The sequence below is a fragment of the Scyliorhinus torazame genome, chromosome 12 (genome assembly GCF_047496885.1).
Source record: "Scyliorhinus torazame isolate Kashiwa2021f chromosome 12, sScyTor2.1, whole genome shotgun sequence".
NCBI lineage: Eukaryota > Metazoa > Chordata > Chondrichthyes > Carcharhiniformes > Scyliorhinidae > Scyliorhinus > Scyliorhinus torazame.
The window spans coordinates 40,826,695-40,837,317 of NC_092718.1; the positions used below are offsets into that span (position 1 = coordinate 40,826,695).

The following is a 10,623-nucleotide window of genomic DNA, read 5'->3' on the forward strand; positions in this document are numbered from 1 at the left end:
TGTTGGTGGTACAATCTGACCCAAGGTATACTTTGTCCCATCTGTAAAAAGAACTGAGGCAAGAAGGATTTGCAGAGCTGGAGCGAATTGTAGTGTATCAGATCTATATAAACTATGAAACCTGTCAGAGTACAACATTTTGAAAACCTCAATGCAATCACGGACGTGGAAAGGATCCACCCCTAAATTCCAATTTACTGACATTCTCATTTTCTGTTTTGTTGGGTACAATCGTTAAATAGTCGTGCATGTTGGAAATTAAGCATTCCAAACTCTGTTATTTTGGAAACGTCAAAAATACTATTGCATTTGTAATGGGGAAAGATGGAATTTTCCCCATCTTCCAACTCGATTGTTAATTTGGATTCATTTTATTTAGTGCTTTTGTCAATTCAGCAGTTATCATATTTTGCACTTTTTTTAAGCTGTCTGCATTATCGGTCCTGAATCTACATTGCTGAAAAACATCTTAATGGTCAACGTGTTCAATGGAGTGGTTAAGCATCGCTTGTGAAAGGATCCTTTTAGAATTGCAAAGTTTTGAGATTACCCGGTGATTATCACAGATAAAAAAACGTTTCCCTTTCCCTTGTACCATGGACAATTAAAGCATCTTCGAATTCCTGCGATATCGTTCCCTGACATCACGTAGATTGAAATAGGTTATTGAGTCTTTTGGAAAAAATATGTTGGCACAAGTTTGGTATATCATAGAATCTCTACAGTGCAGAAGGAGGCCATTCACCCATCGGGTCTGCACTGATGCACTCTATCTCAGCCCATACCTCCAATCTATTCCCATAACCCAGTAACCCCACCTAACCATTTGGAACTAAGGAACAATTTAGTGTGGCCAATCCACCTAACCTGCGCATCTTTGCACTGTGGGAGGGAACTGGAGCACCCGGAGGAAACCCATGCAGACACTGAGCACAAACAAACTCCACACAGTCACTCAAGGCTGAAATTGAACCCAGGTCCGTGGCACTGAGGCAGCACTGCTAACCACTGTGCAACCATGCTGTCTGTATTTCTGTTGTGATATCTTCAGAACCAGATGTTTTTGTTCTGTGCACCACTTTAGGTATAGACTGGGAATTGCAGAAGTGTTACTGTTGATGGTAGTTGCTATTTAAATATTGAACTGATAGTTCACACAAGATGGGTACAAATTATAGAAATGTGTATTAGTATCAAATAGCAAAGTAAGTGTAGTAACATCGTTATAACTTGGAAACTATGTTCCAATATTGGAATATAAGCAATAAGTGATTTATAAGGGATTGGGCCCTCTAACCTCCCTCTCCTCTGTCTCCCTCTCTTTATTCTTCCCCCCCCATCTCCTTCAAATGGGGAAATATTAACTTCAAAATGACTGAGGCAGAAATTATGTTTTATGTTGTTTAGACACTCCTGATTTCAAACCATTATTAAGTTGAATAGGAGAATAATTGTTTCTGTTGTTATGGGCCAGAGTTTAGAGAAGCCCAAAATGTATCATGGAGTTCACCTGACCCACAACTTTTACTAGATTGTGGTATGGGGAGCACACGGCCTACTCTACAGGTGTGGCACAGCAGAAATGGAAAGTATTAAGCAAAACAATGTTTATTCTATGAACTCAAGATAACCTTTTTAAAACATACAGTGAACATCTTAGCAACCATTAATTCAAATACATCCCCCAAAGAATACAACACTTAGTAATCCTTAAGCTGTCCTTTTAACATCCATAAGACTTAAACAAAACCTTTAAACAGAAGCACATCAGGTTAAAGTCTGTACTGAGAACAGTTATTAGTTTGAAATCACCAAAGGATCGATTTACAGTTTTTAGATTACAGAGAGAGACTAATACCCCTTCTGGCTGTGACTGCAGCTATCCAGCTCTGAAAATGAAACTATAAAACACCCTGCAGCAAACAGCCTAATACGAAAGTAAAAAGCTGACAGACAGCCCAGCTCCACCCACACTCTGACATCACTGATAAACGCCCATTTCTTAAAGGTACATTTCTTAAACACCCATTTCTTAAAGGTACTCGCGCATGACACTAAGCTACATTACTTGCAGAAATATAGGCTGCAGCAGTTTCAACAACAACACTATACCCATTTAAAGCGCTGATATAGACCATTTGGCTTAATTCGTCTCGGCTGGAGATTGTGCACAATGCAAGTTGCCTTCCACCCCACTTCACCTAAGCATATCAACAGGTCATTTTATTTTTCACCTTTTACTGAATCCTTTAAATAAAAATGTTTAATATTACCATAAAACGCAAATACCAATCTCATCAGTTCTACAGTAATGCCAATCTATTGATGAAAATCCAAGAAGTTTCAGTTATTGCATTGTAACTACCAGCCATTATAAATGGCAGGATTTGGCAAGTCTCTGTTTAGGACACCATCCCCATTGGTCCCTACTACTTGTCTTGCTGCCCTAAATGGAGAAATAAAATATCACATCAGTGTTCAGCTTTTGGAATCATCACATTACCTATCAGGAAGAAACAACCTTTGGTCCCTCACAGATGCATATTATGTAATCTATTTGTTGTGATTAGAAATTTGCCACGCATGGGTTTGCAAAGTACTTTGAGGGTCAAAGTGTGAGGTCATCGAGGAGTCCGTGCAAGTGAAATGTAATTATCTTTAAAAATGTTCTCCCCCCCCCAATTAAGGGGCGACCAATCCACCTATCCTGCACACATTTGGGTTGTGGGGCAGACACAGAGAATCTGCAAACTCCACGTGTACAGTGACCCAGAGCCGGGATCCAACCTGGGACCTCGGCACCATGAGACAGCTGTGCTTCCCTAACCACTATGCCACCGTGCTGCCCCTGGGTCCTGTTAAGTTGTTTCCCATGTTGCTGTGGGAGGCAAAGGAGGAAATTACAGGGGCTCTGACCCAAATGTTTAACTCCTCCCTTGCCACAGGGGAGGTGCCAGAGGATTGGAGCACTTGGTTCCACTTTTCAAGAAGGATGGTAGAGATAAACCAGGGAATTGTAGAGTAGGGAAACTATTGGAGAAAATTCTGAAGGAGAGAATTAATCTCCATATGGAGAGGCAAGGTTTGATCAGGGATAGCCTGAATGGCTTTGTCAGAGGGAGGCCATGCCAAACATATTTGAATGAATTTTTTGAGCATGTGATCGGGTGTGTAGATGAGGGTAGTGTAGTTGATGTAGTTTATATGGATTTCAGCAAAGCCTTTAACGCGGTCTCACACGGAAGACTGATAAAGAAGGTAAAAACACAGGTGATGCAGGGTAACTTGACAAGTTTGATCAAAAACTGGCTTGGTGGTAGAAGGCAGAGGCTGGTGGTAGAATATATAATGTGTATATATAGGATTGCACAACAATATATATGGGTTGGGCAGATCAGTGGCAGATGTAATTTAACTCTGAAAAATGCAAGGTGAATCACTTTGGAGGAGTAACAAGCCAAGGGAGTGCTCAATGAATGGCAGGACATACAGAAGGATCTCTGGGTCCTTGTCCCCAGATCCCTGAAGGCCACAGGACAGGTTAATCGAGTAGTTAAGAAGGCATACAGGACACCAGCTTTTACCAATCATGGCATAGATTATAAGAGCAGGGAGGTTATGTTGGAGCTGCACAAAACTTTTGTTGGGCCACAGCTGGAATACTGTGCAGTTCTGGTCACCTCAACATAGGAAGGATGTGATTGCACTGGAGAGGGCACAGAGGAGCTTCGCCAGGATGTTGCCTGCGATGGAGCATTTGAGCAATGAAGAGAGGCTGGATTGGCTGGGGTTGTTTTCCTTGCAACAGAGAAGCGGAGGGGGACCTGATTGAGGTATATATTGATGGGTATGGACAGGGTGGAGAAGAAGCACTTGTTCCCTCTTATTTTCAGAGTCAATAACGAGAGGGCATATAATTTTAAGATGAAGGGTAGGATGTTAGGAGGGGATTTGAGGAAAAATGTTTTCACGCAGAGGGCGGTGAGAGTCTGGAATGCACTACCTGGGAAACTTCACGACCGTTAAGAAATACGTAAATGAGCTCTTGAAATGTCATAACATTCAAGGCTTTGGGCCAAGTGCTAAAATGTGGGATGAGTAGATTGTGTTTTAAAAAAATATATAATGCAACTTCTTTACATAGAAGGAGGCCATTCGGTCCATCAAGTCTGCACCGACCCACTTAAGCCCTCACTTCCACCCTATCCCCGTAACCCAATAACCCCATCTAACCTTTTTGGTCACTAAGGGCAATTTATCATGGCCAATCCACCTAACCTGCACGTCTTTGGCCTGTGGGAGGATACCGGACCGGCACCCGGAGAAAACCCACGCAGACACTGGGAGAACGTGCGGACTCCGCACAGACAGTGACCCAGCGGTGAATTGAGCCTGGGACCCTGACGCTGTGAAGCCACAGTGCTATCCACTTGTGCTACCGTGTTTTGTCACCGTAAGAAGTTTTACAACACCAGGTTAAAGTCCAACAGGTTTGTTTCGATGTCACTAGCTTTCGGAGCTAGTGACATCGAAACAAACCTGTTGGACTTTAACCTGGTGTTGTAAAACTTCTTGTGGTGCTCACCCCAGTCCAATGCCGGCATCTCCACATCGTGTTTTGTCAGTGCAGGCTTGATGCCCGAAGGTCCTCTTGCGTGCTATATGATTCTGTGACTAGGAGCATAGCTCGCATGTGATGTCTTCAGAACCAGATGACTTCTTCTGTGCATCATTTCAATGATACACTGGGAATTGCAGATGTTGGTGGTAGTTGGTATTTAAATACCAAATTGGTACATGCACAAGGTATATCACAGAGGATTAAAATCAATACAGTTTATATAGTTGTGTATGTGTATAGGATAACTAAATAAGTGTAGTGGCAACATTACTGTAACTTGAAAACTGGTTTGGTATTGGGTTACAATGAGTAAGTGATTCTCAGGGATCAGACCCTCTATTCAAATAGGGAATAACATACTAATTGATCTGTTGTGTATTTTGCACAGATGTCTGCTTTTATTTCCTATTTCCAGCATGTCCGGTTCTCCCCCTTTTTAAAATTCTACACTTCCTCTCTAGCCTATGTAGATCTTTTTGAGCAGTTTCAATGTAAAAATAATAGTAATTCAAAAATATGTAGTGATGCTTCTGCCATCCTTACAACAGTGAAAGAGAAACTGGAAAGAATGAACAGATCCATTCCAGAAAAGAGTTTTAAGACAGAATACACTGGACCTAAATGCTTCCATTGGTGTCCTCAGCGGAGGGTGCATAAGTCAACATGATTCTTCCTGTGGCACTCGAGTGATCCAGGGATTAAGCAATCTAGAGCTTGTTAATTTCTTCATGATTATCATAAGGGTTTTCTGAAACATTTGATGTGCCGATTGAGGGCGAGGACAAGCAGAAGTTAAACATCAGCAGCCCTTGTTACTGCGATTTCTGTTTATTTTTCAATGCCTGCCGATTTTCCTGCCAAAGGCATTTTTTTTGAGAGATTGAAGGAATGATCACCTCGTTCATATGGGGAGCCAGAGTTAGAAAGGTGCTCCTACAGAGGGGAAGGTAGGCACGGGGTTTGGGTCTTCTGAATCTGATGTATTATTATCGGGCGGCGAATGTGGAGAAGGTGTGGAGCTGGGTCAGTGGGGTTGATTCCCAGTGGGTCAGAATGGAGGAGTGTTTGTGTAGAGGATCGGGATTAAAGGCGCTAGCAAAAGCACCGCTCCCAATGGCCCCAGGGAAATACTCAGGGTGTCCGGTAATAATTGCTTCATTGAGAGTTTGGAGGCAGCTTTGCCAGCACTTCGGGTTGGGGGCAGGGTCAAGGGAAATGCCGATTCGGGGGAACCACAGATTTGAGCCAGGGAAGTGGGACGGAAATTGGAGGAGAAGGGGATTAAGACACTAAAAGATTTGTTTCTTGGGGGTCAATTTGCAGGATTGGAGGAGCTAGAAGCGAAGTATGGGCTGGAGCAGGGGGAAATGTTTTGATACATGCAGGTTAGAGATTTTGTCAGGAAGGAGATGCAGAGCATCCCTGTGGAGCCGGCCTCCACATTGCTGGCGGAGATGCTGACGACAAGGGGACTAGAGAAGGTGGTAATGTTGGCGGTTTATGGGACTATTTTTGAAGAGTTGAAGACACCACTGGAAGGGGTCAAAGAAAAGTGGGAGGAAGAGTTGGGAGAGGGTATGGAGGAGGGGTTCTGGTGTGAGGTGCCCCGGAGAGTGAATGCCTCCACCTCGTGCTCGAGGTTGGGGCCGACAAAGCTGAAGGTGGTATATAGAGCACACCTCACAAGGGCGAGGATGAGCTGGCTCTTTGAGGGGGTAGAAGATGTGTGTGAACGTGGGGGGGGGGGGGGGGTACCTGCAAATGACGTTCATATGTTTTGGTCCTGTCCAAAGCTGGAGGATTATTGGAAGGAGGTTTTTAGGGTAATCTTTAAAATGGGGCACGTGAAACTGGACCCGGGCCCTCAGGAGGCCATATTTGGGGTGTCGGACCAGACTGGGTTGGAAACTGATGCGGAGGCAGATGTTGTAGCCTTCGCCTCGTTGATCACCCGAAGGCAGATTCTGTTGGGATGGGGAGCAACCCCTCCACCCTGTGCCGTAGTGTGGCGGGGGGTCCCGTTGGAATTCTTGACCCTTGAGAAGGTTAAGTTTGAACTGAGGGGAAGGATGGAAGGGTTCTGCAATTCATGGCCGTTATTCATTGTGCACTTTCAAGAATTGGATAACATCGAACATTCGGGGGGGGAAGAGTTGGGAGGGTTGGGGGGAGGGGGACTGTATGTGTTAATGGTGACTGGGTGATTCCTGATTCCTTTTTGTTATTAGCTTATGTTAACATGTGGGCAGTTTGGGGGTTGGTGGGAGGATGGGATTGTTGTTGATATGGGGATTGACATTATATTCATTACTGCTTATTGTTTATTGTTGGTGGGTGCAAATTTGGGAGAAAATATGAAAAAGCAGAATAAAAAATATTTATTTTAAAAAAAAAAAACAGTCCTGGGAATAATTGACAAAATATTTGTAAAATCTATTTTAATTTGATTTTTTGAAGTTTATTTTACAAATAACGCAACAAAACATTTTCATTGCAATACAGTCCAGTACAGAACAGGTATTATTGCAAATGTATGAAAAACAAGATGACATGGCACATCGGCACAATGGTTAGCACTGCTGCCTCAAAGCCCCAGAGTCCCTGGTTCAATTCTGGCCTCGGGTTGGCTGTGTGGAGTTTGCACATTCTCCCTGTGTCTGTTGGGTTTCCTCCGGGTGCTCTGGTTTATCTTCCACAGTCCAAAGATGTGCAGGTTAGGTGGATTGGCCATGATAAATTGGCCCTTAGTTGTAGGTGGGATTATGGGGATAGGGCAGGAGAGTGGGCCTAGGTAGGGTGCTGTTTTAGAGGGCCATGCCGACTCGATAGGTGGAAATGTCTCCTGCACTGTAGGGATTTTATGACTTTAGAACAGCAGACTTTCTGAGCTAGTGCCTCCAGTTTTAAGACCGGATTAATCAAAAGCACCAGTTAGGGGAAGAAAGAGGCTAAGGCCATATAAATAAGATCGGAGAGCATCTCTGGCCACACATCTTGCGTATTGCGCAATCAAGACTTACAATATGGCTCAAATGAAAACCAACAGGAGTAGGTCAGACGAGACAGAGCCTATAAATTTGAGATAGGGGACCTCACTTTACGGAATGCATCACACATATGTCTGGAATTCCTTACAAATGCATTCAGTGGGGTGGCACGGTGGCACAGTGGTTAGCACTGCTGCCTCATAGTGCTGTGTATCCAGTTTGATCCCATCCCCTGTCCGTGTGGACTTTGCATATTCTCCCTGTGTGTGCATGGGTTTGACCCCCACAAGCTTAAGTGTGCAGGGTCGGTGGATTGGCTACGTTAAATTGCCCCTTAATTGAAAAAGAAAGAATTGGGCGCTTTAAATTTATTGAATAACCCAAATACATTCCATGACTAATTTGTGCCCATTTTTAATTTAAGTATTCTTATCCTTGTTCCAGGTACAGAGTATATTTTAGCAAGCTGCAAATGTTTGGATATTCTTCATCCTTTTTCATTAACATCAGTGATTATTCTATGTGGAAAACCCAGAATTCTGAACAAAGGATTCAGCTCTCAGGCCCTGTCAAGTATTCTCTCCAGCTTCCTGACTGCACCAGACCAATAGCACTGAACTTTAACCCAGGTCCGAAATGCAGTGTATATAAACACCCTCGATTACCAGGCACATTGGGAACATAGCAGGATCAAATCTGTTTCGCAGATAGGTGTGATATGCAAATGGTGCAATATCTTACACCTGATGCTCCTCCATTATGTTGCAAATCAAAACCTTCTGGCATAATTCCATATACTGACCCCATATCTCCTCATCAATATTAGTTGTCAAGTCTTTTACCCCAAGACAGCAGGGTACCCAATGTAGTAACACAGGATCTAGAATACACAATGTCAGAAAACTTGTTAATTAACTGTTAAGGCTCAACAGAAATCACTACTTTTTACACTGGTGAAATAGAGGAGTTGAGGACGCAGGATTGTATTATTCAGGATAAAGTCTCTCAGCTGCATGAGTGTCTATGGATGTCAAACTGTTCGTATCGATGCTCAAAAGGATGACTAGGAAGCATCACTGAACACATCTCACAGCCTACAAATGCCACATTTGTTGTCAGTCTCTGGGTCTCTCTCTCTCTCTCTCTCTCTCTCTCTCTCTCTCTCTCTCTCTCTCTCTCTCTCTCTCTCTCTCCTCCGCCTCTCTGTCTGTGCGCCCCCCCGCCCCTCTCTCTGTCTGTGCGCCCCCCCTCTCTCTGTCTGTGCGCCCCCCTCCCCCCTCTCCTGGCTCCGCGCCCCTCTCTCTGTCTGTGCGCCCCCTCTCTCTGTCTGTGCGCACCCCCTCTCTCTGTCTGTGCGCCCCCCTCTCTGGCTGCTGCCCCGGCCCCTCTCTCTGTCTGTGCGCCCCCTCTCTCTCTGTCTGTGCGCCCCCTCTCTCTGTCCTGTGCGCCCCCCTCTCTCTGTCTGTGCGCCCCCCCTCTCTCTGTCTGTGCGCCCCCCTCTCTCTGTCTGTGCGCCCCCCCTCTCTCTGTCTGTGCGCCCCCCTCTCTCTGTCTGTGCGCCCCCCTCTCTCTGTCTGTGCGCCCCCCCTCTCTCTGTCTGTGCGCCCCCCTCTCTCTGTCTGTGCGCCCCCCTCTCTCTGTCTGTGCGCCCCCCTCTCTCTGTCTGTGCGCCCCCCTCTCTCTGTCTGTGCGCCCCCCTCTCTCTGTCTGTGCGCCCCCCTCTCTCTGTCTGTGCGCCCCCCTCTCTGCTGTGGCCCCCTCTCTGTCTGTGCGCCCCCCTCTCTCTGTCTGTGCGCCCCCCTCTCTCTGTCTGTGCGCCCCCCTCTCTCTGTCTGTGCGCCCCCCTCTCTCTGTCTGTGCGCCCCCCTCTCTCTGTCTGTGCGCCCCCCTCTCTCTGTCTGTGCGCCCCCCTCTCTCTGTCTGTGCGCCCCCCTCTCTCTGTCTGTGCGCCCCCCTCTCTCTGTCTGTGCGCCCCCCTCTCTCTGTCTGTGCGCCCCCCTCTCTCTGTCTGTGCGCCCCCCCTCTCTCTGTCTGTGCGCCCCCCTCTCTCTGTCTGTGCGCCCCCCCTCTCTCTGTCTGTGCGCCCCCCTCTCTCTGTCTGTGCGCCCCCCCTCTCTCTGTCTGTGCGCCCCCCTCTCTCTGTCTGTGCGCCCCCCTCCTCTCTGTCTGTGCGCCCCCCCTCTCTCTGTCTGTGCGCCCCCCTCTCTCTGTCTGTGCGCCCCCCTCTCTCTGTCTGTGCGCCCCCTCTCTCTGTCTGTGCGCCCCCCTCTCTCTGTCTGTGCGCCCCCCTCTCTCTGTCTGTGCGCCCCTCCCCCCTCTCTCTGTCTGTGCGCCCCCCTCTCTCTGTCTGTGCGCCCCCCTCTCTCTGTCTGTGCGCCCCCCTCTCTCTGTCTGTGCGCCCCCCCTCTCTCTGTCTGTGCGCCCCCCTCTCTCTGTCTGTGCGCCCCCCTCTCTCTGTCTGTGCGCCCCCCTCTCTCTGTCTGTGCGCCCCCCTCTCTCTGTCTGTGCGCCCCCCTCTCTCTGTCTGTGGCGGCCCCCCCTCTCTCTGTCTGTGCGCCCCCCCTCTCTCTGTCTGTGCGCCCCCCTCTCTCTGTCTGTGCGCCCCCCTCTCTCTGTCTGTGCGCCCCCCTCTCTCTGTCTGTGCGCCCCCCTCTCTCTGTCTGTGCGCCCCCCTCTCTCTGTCTGTGCGCCCCCCTCTCTCTGTCTGTGCGCCCCCCCTCTCTCTGTCTGTGCGCCCCCCTCTCTCTGTCTGTGCGCCCCCCACTCTCTGTCTGTGCGCCCCCCTCTCTCTGTCTGTGCGCCCCCCTCTCTCTGTCTGTGCGCCCCCCTCTCTCTGTCTGTGCGCCCCCCTCTCTCTGTCTGTGCGCCCCCCCCCTCTCCTCTGTCTGTGCGCCCCCCCCTCTCTGTCTGTGCGCCCCCCTCTCTCTGTCTGTCGGCCCCCCCCCCTCTCTCTGTCTGTGCGCCCCCCTCTCTCTGTCTGTGGCGCGCCCCCTCTCTCTGTCTGGCCCCCCCTCT

General features: G+C 47.8%; 1 protein-coding gene across 6 annotated transcripts in view; it reads left to right on the forward strand.

The window, feature by feature from the left end:
• Window positions 1–10,623, forward strand: part of znf280d (zinc finger protein 280D) — a 188,787-nt gene that overhangs the window by 25,800 nt on the left and 152,364 nt on the right. The window lies entirely within an intron of this gene.